Source organism: Lissotriton vulgaris, chromosome 8 (genome assembly GCF_964263255.1).
Source record: "Lissotriton vulgaris chromosome 8, aLisVul1.2, whole genome shotgun sequence".
NCBI classification, from domain to species: domain Eukaryota; kingdom Metazoa; phylum Chordata; class Amphibia; order Caudata; family Salamandridae; genus Lissotriton; species Lissotriton vulgaris.
This window is the reverse complement of record NC_141696.1, coordinates 1,520,096,828-1,520,112,836: the sequence shown is the minus strand read 5'-3', so window position 1 is coordinate 1,520,112,836 and position 16,009 is coordinate 1,520,096,828. Positions and strand designations below refer to the sequence as shown.

The 16,009-nt window shown below is 52.6% G+C and overlaps 1 protein-coding gene and 1 non-coding gene across 2 annotated transcripts in view; both read right to left on the bottom strand.

Annotated features, from left to right (window-relative positions):
* The window catches only part of LOC147699077 (sodium/potassium-transporting ATPase subunit alpha-1-like), a 3,282,495-nt gene that overhangs the window by 2,948,305 nt on the left and 318,181 nt on the right, over positions 1–16,009 (bottom strand). The gene's annotated exons all lie outside the window — the stretch shown is intronic.
* LOC147699078 (U6 spliceosomal RNA) lies at positions 4,860–4,966 on the bottom strand. The gene has a single exon (XR_015299491.1). It is a non-coding gene; the product is annotated as a U6 spliceosomal RNA (small nuclear RNA).

Genomic DNA, 16,009 nt, shown 5'->3' with positions numbered 1-16,009 from the left:
CGTAGAACGATACAACGCCACGTTGAAACAAACATTAAAAAAACTCTTGGGCCTCGAAGCGAAGAGATGGGAAGACATGCTTCCGTTGGCCTTGTTTGCGATCCGTTGTAAACCTCAGAGCAGCACGGGGTACTCCCCATATGAATTGCTGTACGGACGAGCCCCCCGTACCCTCCTAGATATGGCCCAGGAAGCCTGGGAAGCTGAACCGGACCGGACTCGTCCACTCCCAGAATATATGCAAAACCTCAAGACACATCTGTCTATGATTCGCGATATTGTCAGACAAAACTTGGTGACCGCTCAGGACAACCAAAAGAGACAATATGACAAGGGCACTCGCAGTCGGGTCTTTGCTGTCAACGACCTAGTGCTCCTTATGATGCCCTCGTCCGACCAAAAATTATTGGGACAATGGCAAGGACCCTACCCCATCCTTCGGCAGGTAACACCCGTCACGTACGAGATAGAACTGGACCCTACCCGAGGCACCACTCAAATCTTTCATGTTAACCTGCTAAAAAAGTGGGAAGGACCCTGTCCGGTGCTGTCGGGAACCAAGAAGAACCTCATCTTCCCTTTCGACCCTTGTCTCGATTCCGACCTTAACCCAGTACAAATTCAGGAACTTCGCCACACCTTGGAACCCCTGAAAAGCGTCTTCTCGACTTCCCCTGGTCGAACCACGGTCACCGAACATAGGATTGAAACCGAACCAGGGAAAGTGGTCCGCCTGAGGCCGTATCGAGTGCCAGAGGCCCGTAGAGATGTCATCCGTCAGGAAGTGGAAGTCATGCAACAAATGGGAATAATTGAACCCTCAGTCAGCGAGTGGAACTCCCCTATCGTATTGGTACCGAAACCTGACGGCTCGGTCCGTTTCTGCATCGACTTCCGGGAGGTCAACAAGGTCTCCAAGTTCGACACCTACCCCTTACCCAGGGTGGACGAAATGATCGAAAGAATAGGGCAAGCAAAATTCATTTCCACACTCGATCTCTGCAAGGGGTACTGGCAGATACCCCTCCGGGAACAAGATAGAAGAAAGACTGCCTTTTCCACCCCGGATGGGTTATATCAATTCCTGGTCATGCCCTTTGGACTTCATGGCGCCCCCGCCACCTTTCAAAGGGCCATGAACCAAGTCCTGAGACTCCATACAGCTTACGCAGGCGCGTATCTGGATGACATCGTCATCTTTAGCGACAGCTGGCCCCAACATCTGCAGCACCTTTCCAGTGTTATCAGCTCCTTAGGCTCATACGGATTTGCCATCAACCCGGCCAAAACCACGTTGGCCGCGAAAACAGTGAAATACTTGGGGTTTCTTCTGGGGGACGGCCTGATCAGACCCCAAGAGAGCAAAACGGCAGCCATCCGATCCCTCCCGTTTCCACATACAAAGAAAGACCTCCGAGCCTTCCTAGGACTCCTGGGGTATTATCGGCGCTTTGTGCCCAACTTTTCTCAAAGAGCGGCAGCCCTCACGGACCTGTTGAAAAAAAACAAACCGCTCAGATGAACAACTCAGGAATCCCTCCTCGGAAGCCTGGCATGCCTTTACAGACCTCAAAGAAGCCTTGACCTCGGGTCCTGTGTTGGTTCCCCCCAATTACTCAGTCCCTTTCATCCTACAGACAGATGCATCGGACTACGGCTTAGGAGCCGTATTGTCCCAGAAGGATGCCCTGGGAAACGAACGACCCATTCTGTTTGTGAGCCGCAAACTCTTCCCCCGGGAAAAACAATATGCGGTGGTGGAAAAAGAAGCTTTAGCCATCAAGTGGGCGGTGGAAAGCCTTCGGTATTACCTTGAGGGTAGAGACTTCATACTTTATACAGATCACGCCCCTTTGGAGTGGATGGCTAGAAACAAAGGGCAGAATGACCGGGTCCTGCGATGGTTTTTGTCTCTCCAACCCTTCCATTTTCAAACCAAACATAGAAAGGGTTCCGATCAAGGTAATGCGGATTTTCTGTCCCGGTATCCACATTCTCCTCCCATTACAAGAAGGACAGCTAGGGGAAGGGGATGTGATGGAACGGCCCGTAAAACCCTATCTGAGGACCCAATCCCCCCTATCATGCCTTGTCCGACACCCCCGGGACTGAGTTTACCTCACCGAAACGCCAGCACCGAGACAGGACGCCGAGCAACCTCCATCACCAACGAAACCCCGCCCTTCTCTCTCCCACAGGAGCCAACCCGAGCAACAGGAAGGGAGGAACCATATCCAGCTGACCCCGGAAGTCCCGCCCCCCTGGCAGAGTCAGCACAGGATAAAAGCCCGGATTCAGCACAACAAGCTGTCGGAGTTTCGTGGCAGGACCCTCTGGCTGGAGACGGAGAAGGTGACCAGACGTGCGAGGAAGAAGTGTGGACAGAGGAGTGGTGGAGTCCCTTGGAGGTGGCTGGAGAGCGGCCGTAACTCACTGGAGAGTTACGGCGGACCGCGTGAGTGCCTTTTTGCCTCCTTTATCCCTACTCACTAGGAGTTCGTGTTAAAGTCCCTGTATATACACCCTCTCTGCATAGTCTCACTACCCTTGCACTGTATTATAAGTATATAGCACTTCACTGTATAAAGCCCTTCCGTTACTCGCACACCCCACCCCTGCACCCTCTCTGTTACCCAAACCTGTGTTCCTTATTCCCGGTACCTTCCTTTCCCCACTGTCCGTTTCTGACCCCGTTCTTGCACTACCTGGGTGAAGGTGTACAGTTGAGTCTCTCTGTCGACTCGATCAGACTAACGGTCCTTTGTTTCTTTCCTCTCTTCCGGTCCTCCTGGGAGTCTCCCCGTCATCGAAATCTACCCGGACCATCTGTGGACATCACGAAGAGGAAGAAGCGACGCCTCTGTGTTCATCGCCTGGTGCCACACCCTCGACCTGTTGGGACTATCTATACTGTATATCCAGAATAAAGACCAAATATTGCCCACTACATACGGCCTCCTCGCCTGCTTTTCCGGCCCGCTACACTCACTCCACGACATACACCTATTGGTAGCAGGTGTAGGAAGAAGTTTGCACCATCCAGAATTTAGAACGATAGGATTCGTAGTGCTTGACCTGGTCTGCTGCCTTGATCTTTTGGAACTTTGCGTTCTGTAATGCAGTTTGCATGGACACTACAGACTCTGAAAGCGGGTCGCGTGCCCTTGAGTTACATGAACGTGTCATCCCTATTTGCCCCATTTAATTTGACTGACAAGCAGCGTATGCTTTCCATGCGAGATGCATCATTTTCTATGTTACACATTGAAAAGTTAGAATCTTTGCCCTTTTCTGTAGCTGAGGCAGCTGCTGCTACATGGCTTATCCATGGTGTTATTACTTTGCCATTTGCTTTGTGTAAATTTACTAATTGTATGCGATATATTGCGATAGGGCGATATGAACCACTAGGCAGTGCTTTCCTACATGAGGCATGGTCTTTACCATACACGTACAGATGCCTGAAGGATGGAAAGGAAGTGAATCTGAATGGTGAAGAATGCACACAGTCACCTGACCGTTCACTGATATGCAGACACATCCAGTTGCATGGTTCTTGTAATCAGGACCGGCCTAATTTGGCCTGTGTTTTAAAAGGCACACCAGTTCCTGCAATAGTTCCCACATTCACTTTATTGACAAACGGTAGTTATTTACTTTTGAATAACGAGGAGTGTTGTGGGTTAATGCCCCGGTTACTTACCGGTAATCTTCATTACTCCGAGTATAGTCTTCCTCGCCACATGATTTACAAAGTGAGCTTTAGCTCCACAACAGAACCCTCCAAAGCAAAAAGAAACCACCTCCCACCCCCTCCCAACATGGCCGACCAGTCCCACCTGACGTCTATAAGAGGCGGACCGGCCCAACCAACAGCCTGATCTACCAAGCAAACAATGAAGCCGATAGCCAGACAGGGAGGGGGGGAGGGAACTCATGTGGCGAGGAAGACTATACTCGGAGTAATGAAGATTACCGGTAAGTAACCGGGGCATTACCTCCTCGTTAGTCTTCCTCGCCACATGATTTACAAAGTGAGCCAATACCCAAGCCAACAAGGCTTCATTGACCACCATAAGAACAACACCACACGGTGATGCAGAGAAACCAACACAAGGTTGAAGTAGAAGAAATGAAAAGAAAACAGGGATCACAGGAAACCTGAAATCAAGACCTCCAGGAAAAGAAGGCCAACCAGGAGTCGCAGCTCCAGTACTCAGAACGGCCCCAGCGAAGTCCCCCCGGGACTGCTAGAGACCCACGAACAAGGCGGGGGACGACCACGCCGAAGCCCGATAAAACTCCACAGAGGAGACATCCATGAAGGGGGCCCAGGGAACAGAGCCACACCCCGCGGACCGACCCAGGACCCCCGCCGGGCCCACCGAACCCAGTGAAGCCCAGGAAAGGGGGACAGCCCGTGTAAGCCAGCGACCCAAGCTGGGAAGAGAGTGTCCGAGGCCCGAACGAACCGGACCCCAAAAGACACCAACAGGCCTACCCACCGGGAAAGAGAAGACGGGCGGCTAAGAGAACCCAAAAACCGCTCACCGGACAACCAGCACGGACAAGAGAGGAACCTTGTCGGCAGGGAAAAGGCGGTGAAGACACTTCCCGATCCCGGGACACCAGGGAAGGAACCCCGGGAAGGAAAAAGGGGGACATGACGGAGGAACAAACGGTCCGGCAACACCCGCAAGAAGGGAGGGGAGCGGAGGCACGACCCCCGCATGCCCCTCCGCCTAGCAGACACCACTGCCACCGGGCATAAAACCACCCAAAAGGTGAGGAACCGCAAAGCCACCGAGGCCAGGGGCACAAAGGGCGGACCCTGAAGAGCTCGTAGAACGAGAGAGAGAACTCATATGGAACGCCTCACGAATTTGCGTGTCACCCCTGCGCAGGGGCCCTGCAAATCTCCTCCGTAACGTTCCAATATCAGTATATGTGCTGCCGAAGCGAGCACCCAAGGGGGAGACCGGCAGAGCGTCCGTGGGCGATGGAGAAACAACCCCGGATCCAAGCGAGCCACCAGGGAAACTAGCCCGTCGAACACCGGACTGTGGAAGGCCCGCAAGGCCGCCCACCGGGCCCACCGGGATCCACAGACCGGAAACCAAGACCCGCAAGGGGACCACGGAGGCGGGGACAGCACCAAGCCGACCGCGCCAACGCGAGAAGGACGCCCAGTGCCGGGCACAGGATCCGGCCTGCAGAAGGAGGCGGGCCAGCCGACAAGAGCCGGCCCAACACCGGCGCCGAGAGCGGGGGACCCAACCACGGTACGGGAAGCTCCGGGATCGGCCAGGAGGCTCGACCCGCCAGCTCGCCAAAGGAAAGGGTACCCGGGGCGGGGGACCCAGCCGGGAACTAAAAACCGGAACGCACCACGACTTGCGTGGTAACCACGCGCGGGTGCCAGGCAAAAGATCCACCTCGGGATACCTCAACAGCATAGGCAGGAATCGAACCCTGGCCCGTGAGGGCTGTCTGCACCCAAGGTACAAGACTCACCTGTGAGCTATAGCTCCATAGTTATTCATCACTGCCATGTTCCAAAACAAGGCCACCCGCTGCCGAGGCGAGCACCCAGGAGCACCCCGGCCCTGCCCAAGCGAATCCAGCCGAGGGCCCGCGATAACAGAGGGCACGGGGGAAACGCGCACATCAGACCGAATGGCCTCGCAAAAGACCGGGCACCACAAGGACCCGGGCGGAGAAACCAGACTCCGGGCAGGAGGGCCGAGACCCCCTCCGTGAACAGAGTCACCGGAGGCAGACCGAGACGAGGCCCCAGGCGCTGTAACACCACCGGGGTCCGGATGAGACCAGGCAACGAAGGAAGATCCGACTCAGTCGAACCGCCTCCACCTAGTCGGACCCCGTGGAAAAGACAGCCCGAAGGGCCAGGACCGGCTACTCCGCCCAAGAAAACAATCCCTGAGCAAGGAAACCAAAGGGAGCGAACCCAGCACCCCCACCGAAGGCTGACACCGCTCCACACCACCAGGTCGACCGTCCCGACCAAGACCAGGGGGCATCGAAGCACAGGTGCAAACGAAGGCAGGTCACCCCTTAGCCAGGAGGACCGCCAGCAACTTCCGTGTTGCGCGACTGTCGGAGAACCCATTGACCCCCAAACGACCCGGCGCCAAAGGGCGCCCCCCCCTGAACGAACCAGAGGGGAGGACGGGGCCCAGGTACACGACCCCCGAAGGAGGACAAGCCCGAGACGGGCACCGAAGGGACCACCGCCCCTAGAGCAGGGAGCCGACGGAGGGGAGACACCGCAGAACAAGACGAGGCCAAAATCTAACACACGTCCAGACGGGGAACACCCAGATTCCCCCCCCCCGGCGAAGAAGAACCACCAGGCGGGCCAGGTGCACAGTACCCCTAGCCTGCAGCCCCTGGGAACCCAAGGCAGTCTCCCCTCCCGGAACTAACCGGGCCCGACCCTGCAGAAATACTGAAATCAGACGAGATCAGGCGCAGGCAGGGTGGAATTGCCCTAGTCCCCACGGGCCAGAAGGCAAACCCATCGGAAGTATCCGCAACCGAGGGTGGGATCCACTCGCAGGCCGTAGCCTACAGCACCTGGTAATCCCTGCTTAACTTCTGAGATCGGACGAGATCAGGTGCTTTTAGGGTGGTATGGCCATAGGCTCCCGGAAAGCCCTTCAGGGTAGACCCTGGAAGGAGCAGGTACCCCAACCTGTTCGATAAGGAGGGACTCCGCGGAGAATCCGCAAGACCAGCAAGGCCAGCCAGCCCGAAGAGCCCAAGAACCGTGCCAGCCACAGCCCAAGATGGGACGAAATGGAGGCGACAGGTCCCCCCTCCCCCCCCCAGGGAACCCCCTGGAGCGGGACGGCCGAAGCCAGGAACTCGGGATGACAAACACGGGAGCGGCCGCACCAGTACCAGACCAGGAAACGCCGAAACAGGGGCCCGGAAGCCAACAAGAACGCACCTTGTGGAGACCGACATCCTGTATCCGGGAGGATTGGCCGAAGGGCCCCACCCCTGCCAGGGCGGGACGCCCTTCAAAGAGGACAGGCCGACAAGGACGCTGGAATGGACCCTGCATTTGCGCGACCTCCCAGTGCCAAACAACTCCCCAGCGGGAATTTAGACCAGAATAGCGCACCACAACCCCGCAAGGGTCTCAAGGCGTATGTGCGAATGCCTCCGCGGAACCCCTCCCGGCATTCCCCCCGAGGCAACCACTCCTGGACACCCCTAAGGAGGAGGCCAAGCATCCTATGGAGAGAAAGCAGGCCAACTAACGTCATCAGGTCCTTTTGAGCCCAAGACCTGCCGCGGCGGGGAATCGAACCCTGGTCCCGGGCTAGACCTCTGCATCAGAGACTGCTGCTCAAACCATTGGGCCACAATTCTCCACCTGGGCCATACACCCCCCCGGGGCCACCGAGAGGGCGACGAGGCGAGGAGGGGGCAGGGCAACCCGCCGCGCAAGGACCCCCCGATGGGACAGCGCGGTAACACCCGGAGAGCGCAGACGGTGACAGAAGAGGAGGCTGAACCCCCGCCACCTGAGGAGAGGCATCGCAGCACAGAAGAGCACCCCGCACACTAGTCCGGCGCTCAAGAAACTCGCCCACCCGACGGGTCAGGGCGAGTCCACACTGCATAGATCCAATACCCGCTGAGGCGGGGAAGAGCACCCAGGACTCGGGTTAGATCGCCGCCGTTAACAAACCTCAGACCTACAGACAGTATGTTTGCTGTCAGTGTCTGCACGTGGCGAGTATAAGAAATGCATTTCCCCTCACATGTCATCATTAAGTAGGTAAAAATAAACATACATGACATCAGCGAAGTGTGTAATATGGACAAGCCCCATTGAAAATTTCCCACCTTGGGATATTTCTACAGCACTGGCAGGATTCGAACCCTGGCCTGTGAGGGCTGTCCCCACCAAAGGCACAAGCCTTACCTACGAGCCACGGCACCTTGGTCCACTCAAGCCGGATCCATACCGAGGATCGAACACAGGACCCACAGACCCCGAGCCTGACGCGTTGGCCGCTGCCCAAGACGGCAGTACAATTCGATGCGTCCGCAGGCGTGCACGGCTGACCAAAGCAACCTTCGGAAAACCCAACCCCGCCCACAAGAGGCGGGAGCCCGCCGGAGCCAACCCCAGCGCGGCAAGCAGCCGCGGGCCGTTGGGGAGGAGAGAGAAAAAAAAAACTCACGGACGCCGGCGCCGCGTTTACTGAGACCCAGGCCGGTCTGAAGGGAGCACCTCGAGGACCCGTGTACAATCGAGGGAGGACCGCGCCTGCCCCCGCCGAGTAAGTGTCGACCATAAACACACGGCCAGGCATCGCGCCAGCGCTTCCACCCAGTGGTCACCACAGATCTGCTGTGCCATTTTACCCCGCATGAGACAGACACAACACCCAAACATGCAACGAAAAAGACGTTACCTGCAAACCAGATCAACGTGCAGAAGCGCTTGCAGCCCTGAAACCAAGTAACACGCTGTTCCAGGCAATGGCACAATGTGAAGCACGAGCACCCGTTCACAAACTGAGGTGCATAAAATCATGGCAGGCAGAATCACCACCTGAAAGCTGTTACACTGCATGTGAAATGTGAGGCCACGCAGTGCTAAAACACACAGCCCTGGCATTCCCAGGAAAACACGACACCCATCGGGCAGCCCAGCCACCCGACGGGCGTAACATGCAAACTTCACAGATTCATTGCAAGCACACATAGGTGCATAAATGCCAAACGGAGCGCTGGACCCCAAAAGCCCACACAGTGGCCCGGGCCCTTCGGTAACGACCTGGGGATACACGGGGATGCCCAAACACCCCATATCCCCTGCCGCCCCCCCCCCTGTAAACCACTGGCACGCTATAGCAGCACCTAACCGGCCCCACAGGACCGGGGGAAGGAAGAGGGGGGGGGATTTCTAGGCATAAGGCACCAGAGACCGCTAGAGCAGGTCCACCACCTTAAAACCCCAGGGCCAGCTCACGCCGGCCCATCTTACCTGTTCTGGAGAGAATCGCGCAGAACAAAAAAAACAGGCTGTTGGTTGGGCCGGTCCGCCTCTTATAGAGGTCAGGTGGGACTGGTCGGCCATGTTGGGAGGGGGTGGGAGGTGGTTTCTTTTTGCTTTGGAGGGTTCTGTTGTGGAGCTAAAGCTCACTTTGTAAATCATGTGGCGAGGAAGACTAACGAGGAGGTAATGGTCGGTATCACCTATGTGGTTACTGTATCAGAACGTGTGGTGTGTTGCAAGAACGTGTTATATCCACCCACGCATGGGAATTCAGATGTTTCCATCTGGCCGTGCATCCCAACCTTGAAAGCAGAGTTCAATGGTATGAGCCGAATAAGGGCTCTTTTGTCTCAAAAGGAAGTGGCCCTGAGCTCAGCCCGTGAAACTTATGTCCTTCACATAGCTAACACACGCACAGAGGTGCAGGCACTTTTAAATACTGACTTGCCGTTTCATTTCTGCAAATTAGTTAATCAAATCTTTAATGCCTCCTCCACGTCTGGCTTAGCTCATTTTTTTAAATTGGTTAGCAGTGGTCTCGTGACTACATTTGAAAAGATTTTTGGTGTCATCCCCGCTTTCTTCCATTCAATATTTTCGAGTTTGTTTGGAGGGTTCCCTGTTTTGCTGGCGTTAGCTGCAGGCGTTTTAATATTATTCAGCTTCCTAAAACATGGATGCCCATCCTGCACAAGAAGCCGCTCAGCCCCTTCTGACATTGTTTCGCAACCGGATGCTTGATTACTATGGCACCCTGCCGCTTGCGACTTTAAGCACGGCATTTGGATTATCGTTTCGATTTTCCTATTTCACATGTGTCCAGCCTGCGTTTCATTGCCTGAGCTGCGATTTTGACTGGGCCATTGATTTGTGTCCCTGCTTGCCGTTATCTCCTGAAGTCGATTTTAATCACCTGATGGGCCCCGTAGTTGCTCACGAGTTGGTTTGTTCTGGCGAAAGAATTATGGCCTTGGCAGCGATGCATGGACTAATGGGTCAGTGGGACATCCCCGCAGCGGCGCATGAGTTTCTGGCACATAGCGTTCTTGAGAACCCACCGAGTTGTCCTCTGATGTTGCTAGAGGGTCCGGTGCTGGAGGAGCACGTATGTTCTTTCCCATTGCTTAATTGGATGGCTGAACTGTTTTCGGATGATGACAGTGATTTCATGTTGGAAGCTGTGGCTACCTATTTTGCATATTCTATCCACCCATGAGTGGCTTTGGAGACTTTCACTATACTGGCACGTGACTTTTTAGTAATTCTGAATGGTGCCTTTTCTCTTACGGATATTCTGATTTTTATATGTTCTAGGCCTATGATTTTATATTTGGCCTCAAGTTCAAGACTTTTATTACATTTTTTGTTTGGCCACTATAGGCATTCATACATATTTTGTATTGTTCATTTCTATAAACATCTACATACATTTAGCTTGGCTCAATATTGTTGAACTCTGCTTTCATGTTATGCCTTTATTATAATATTGGCTTGTTTTTTTTGTCCGTCCTCGGATCATTGGGGGGGTGTCATATAGTTACTGCTTTTCTATATATTGTGTTAAGTTAGCATGAGTTTATTAAATGTTTAAACGACATATTTTCCTTCGGCTTCAGTTTGCACACGACACATAATTGTTATTGTAGCTTTCAACCTAGACGAAAGATGTGATTTATTTGAGAATAATATGTTATTGCTCTGATATCAGTTGTGCTTGGTACACTTGGTACACTGTCTGCACACTGAGAACTGCACCCTCTAAGAATAACCTAACACAAGGTTGCTGGGAGGCCTGATCCTCGCACCACATTAGACATAACACAAATAATGTTGCTGCCAACATTGGGCTCTAAGCGGGTTTAAGATAGAGTTACGGAGAATGCAAAAACACACTTGATGGTGCTTCGCATGCATAGAGTTGGTAGCTGATGATGTGATCTTCTTCTGCTGACATTTAGAGGTATGGGCCTGCCCTGCTAAAACCCCAAATGAGACCTTCTTAGATATAATATAGTATGCTAAATAGGGTGCGCGAAATATAGGTGATACAGATTTCTATTGATTTTTGCATTATGCTATCACCGTTCGCTTACTATGGATTATTGACTATGCTGTTAACTCTGATTTTTATAATATGTATGTTGGTATTATATAAGATACTGCGTTTGAGAACCTTGCATTGAAAAATAAATATTTCAAACTTGCACGTGTGTTCTTTTACTCCCCGTTGTGGTTTGAAATGATTATAGAGTGAAATAGTGTTCATGTGTTCCACGATACCCGAGGTAACCCAAGTTCACGTTCTGGTTTGTCTAAATCATTGGGAGTTTGTTATGACCAATGAGACACTGTAGCTAGCTCGGTAAGGGGATTTCTGACACTAAGGTGAGTTTTGGGTCATCCTAATTCACTAAGGTTCTAGATCTCTATGCACAGTTCTGTGGGAGAAGGAAACCCTGCTACAGTCTTTTCCTTGCTTCAGGTGTCCGGCTCTTTGTGGGGTGACCTATGCATTACTTGTGGGGATGGGGGGTAGAGGGTTGAGGTTGGTATCATGGAACGTCAATGGATTGGGGGATCGTATCAAACGGGGTGTTGTGTTGCAATATTTGCGTCGTTTGTCTCCTGATGTGGTACTCTTGCAGGAAACGCATTTGGTGGGAAACGTGTGTCATGCTTTAAACAGGTGGGGTTACCGACTAGTTGCTCACTCTGGGTTTACCACTGGTTCCAGAGGGGATGGTATTTTGATCCGGACTTCTCTCCCCATTGAGATAGATAATGTTATCCTTGATGACAGAGGGCGTTACGCCGCTATCACAGGTAGGTGGGAGGGTAAAACTCTTTCCTTGGTTACAGTATACATTCCCCCGGGTCTCCAGACCTCTACTTTCTCTGATGTTGGCCGGATGATGCTGGGCCCCCCGGACAGTCTCCTTCTTATGGGTGGGGATTTTAATTCTGTGCTTTCAGGCAGTTCGGATCGCCACCCTCCCAGGACACTTCCCACTTCCCAATCTTGACTCAGTGGGTTCATAGATACTTTTGGCCTGGTGGACTGCTGGAGGTTAATGCACCCGACGCAATGTCAGTACACTTTTCACTCCGGGGCTCATGGGAGTCTATCCAGGCTCGATTATGTCCTTATGCCCGCGGTCCAGTCTTCCTACGTCAGGGAGATCAGACATTTGGCCCGAGGCATTTCTGATCATTCTCCTTTATGGCTTAGTTTTGACACGGGGATACACGCTGCGGGGCGGATTGCCCCTATCAATCCATGGTATTTGCGCAACCCCAAGACCCGTAGTAGCATGATAAAGTCCCTAGATTCTTACTTCCTGGAAAATGAGGGGTCTGTCTCGTCCTCTGTGTCCCTGTGGGAGGCCTTCAAAACTGTCTTTGTGGTCAGGCCCTATCCTTAATAGCTGAGACCAAGAAGGCCCGAAATATGGAGGTTGAGAGTCTGGAGGCAGAAATACTTGAGTTGGAGGCCGACCTGGAATTAGGCGTCACCCGGGAGAGACTCCACGCCCTTAGTTTGAAGCAATTTGATTATAAATCCCATGTTACGGATGCCGCCAAGACAATGTTCAGGGAACAGCAGGGTAGATTGTACGATGTTGGTGATAAGGCGGTCAAATTGATCGCATGGTTTGATAGAAAGGAAAGAGCGAATCGTGTGGTTCCCGCGATACAGACTTCGGTTGGTGTGTGCGTGACTGACCCTGGCGAGATTGTGGAATGCTTTGCCGATTATTTTCGTGTGTTTTACTCCCCGGCGTCCGACAGAGATGAAGATGACTCTCGTTTGCTGCTGAGGGACATTGCTTTGCCTTGTCTGTCTGAGGAGGACCGAGAGCGCATGGAGGCCCTGTTGTCAGTTGATAAGATTGCTACCGCAATCCGTTCCCTCCATTCTGGTAAGGCCATGGGCCCTAATGGCCTCCCTGTCGGAACTGTATAAACTGCGCCAGGACAAAGTTGCGCCCTACCTTCGCACAATGTTCAGGGAGTCACGTGAGCTTGGCGCCCTCCCTTGTGATCAGCGTTTGGCTACTATAGTTGTGATCCCTAAGGAGGGCAAGCCTTGTGATCGCTGTGCGTCGTATCGGCCTATTTCCCTACTGAATGCAGAGCCTAAGATTCTTGCCAAGGTCCTTGCCAATCGTTTACTCACTGCCTCGCTTTCTCTATGCGCTTCAAAAAATTTTTGACGCTATTCCGGCGGGTGTACTTTCGGGAAGTCGAAGGTTTGCAGAGGAGTCTCGTTTGGGACGGTCATGCTCCCATCGCTCTTGCAAAACTCATTCTCCCCTGGTATGACGGGGGCATCGCGCTCCCGGATCTCTATGCGCTTCAAAATTTTTTTGACGCTATTCCGGCGGGTGTACTTTCGGGAAGTCGAAGGTTTGCAGAGGAGTCTCGTTTGGAACGGTCATGCTCCCATCGCTCTTGCAAAACTCATTCTCCCCTGGTATGACGGGAGCATCGCGCTCCCGGACATCAGGAGGTATTACTGGGCCTCTCAGTTGTCCGCCATCAACCATGCTACGTATGAACCCGGCCCGGCTCCTGCATTCGAGATGGACAAACATCAGTTGCCCGGTGGTAACTTCAATAGAGCACTCTACTCTCGGACCGCGGGGAGGAACCTCACGGGACCCACTAAGATTGCGGTGCGTGTGTGAAAAGATGCAAATGCGGCTATGGGATGGAATGATCGATTGACGCAAGCGACCCCATTGCATGCATCGGAACAATTGGGATGCCTCTGGACAACAAAAGGTTTTGAGAACTGGGAATGATTGGTATCAGCAGAGTGGGTGATCTTTGGGTGAAAGGAGCGGTAAAGACCTTTGCGATGCTTCAAAGTGAGTACGAGTTGGGGGATCGAGAGTTCTTCAGGTATGTACAGGTTCGCCACGCTTTGCTGTCTGTCTTCACAGCTGGTGATTCGGTTCCTGAGTCATCCCCACTCGAGGACCGTATACTTGATGGTCATCTGCCCGATAGCAAAATCTCCTTGATCTATAAGAAACTAATCAACAATCGGGCAGACCTTCTTGTGCGTCTCAGAGGGGTCTTGTCCGGAGACGGGTTGGAGTTGAACGACGAGGACTGGCCTTATCTTCCCCAAAAGAAGTCGCCATTCCGGCCCGTCTCCGTCTCGTCCAGCTCAAGATTCTCCACCGTGTATATGTTACGGGTCCTCGTTTGGTTGCGATGGGTTTCTTACCGGATGGGTTGTGTAAGCGTGGATGTGGTATGAGTGCTACCTTTCTCCACATCCTCTGGGAGTGCCGGGAGGTGGCGGCGTATTGGCAGCGGGTGCATGCGGTCATGGAGTGTGTTACCGGGGTTGCTCTGCTGCCTGAGGCTCGTAGATGTCTGTTGAATGTGTGGGAGCCGAATGATTATAACATTGCCCAGGCCGGTGGGCGGCACTGGGGAACATGATTGCAAAAAGAGATATTGCGCAGTTGTGGGGTTCCCCACGGCCTCCCATCGTGTCGGCATGGAAGGAGAATATGGACTGGTGCATGTTTAGTGAGAAGACGGTATATCTGGCTAGGGGCAATCCTAGGGCGTGGAGCAAAATCTGGGGTCAGTGGAACGCCTACCGAGGGAACATTTGCACACCTCCCCCCGAAGACACTTTGGACATTCCACCTTCCCCCTGATCCGGAGGTTCCTGGAACAATTTATTCCTTTTCTCCTATTGTCTGACTTCCCCACTGCCTCCCCCCCCGATTTTCTTTCATGCCCTCCTGATTCGTTATTTGGTACTGTGAGTCCCCCCATCGGAGCTTGACATTGTCTATAACGTCTCTCGCCTTGAGTCTCTTTCCTTTGTTTTCTTTCTCGTTTTCTTTTTTTTAAAAATAAAAAATTTCTATATCCTGCCTACATCCTGTGTTGCCGAAAAGGTATCCTGTGTTAAGTTGGACCACGGAAGAGCGGTCGCTGCTTTGTGACTTACATAAATGCCTCACATGTCCTAGCGGCCGGCCCTTGTGGTTGTAGGCCCATACTTGTAATGCTATTTTTGCACAATAAAGTTTTTCAAAAAAAGAAGGAAAAAAAAAACTATTTTCAGGTCTAAAGAATGCAGAGCCCTCTCATCTGGTGTAGAGGGATGGGGAAATAAAGTGGGCAGAGAAATGGTCTGATTTACATGAAAATCTGACACCACTTTAGGCAGAAAAGATGGATGCGTCCGTAGTACCACTCTATTCAAATGGAACACCGTATAGGGTTAAGAGGAACAGAGAGCTTGAATCTCGCTCACTCTGCGAGCTGACGTGATTACTACCAAAAAAGCTGCTTTCCACGAAAGATGTTGTAAAGTAGCTTTATGAATGGGTTCAAAAGGTGGACCCATTTGTAGGAGAGTAGGGTCTGCAATCCTATGGTCACCCCAGATTTTTGCTTTTTGCTTCACTGGTTTACGACTTTCCCTGGCTGTGGGCCTGCTAATCAGACCCACAGCCTAGCTGTTCTCTCTCTAAATTGACATCCATGTACTTTAGGTGCATTTACCAATTGGTATTTGGTCAATCTTGTAAGTCCTTGTACAGTGTACCATAGGTACCCAGGGCATAAGTGCACCCAAGGCCTACCAGGGGCTGCAGCATGTATTATGCCACCCTTGGCTGGCCATCCAAATCTGACACAACTGGCTGATCAATCAGCTGGGGCAAGGTGGTGTAATCACCCTTTGCTTTAGATATAGTATACCTATACCTATATCTTTTTTTTTTTTTAACTTTATTTTTGTCGCAGACAATGATAGCATATAACAGTTGCGCCGACAGCCACAAGAAAGCATCGACATTATGTCAAAGAACATACTTCTGTGTACACGGCCCATCAGCCCACAACCCGAAGGCCGGGCGGCGGTAGCTGGTAGCATGTAAGCCAGGTCATGAACCTAGCCATGGAACTGCGCGGCAGGATATTCTGATC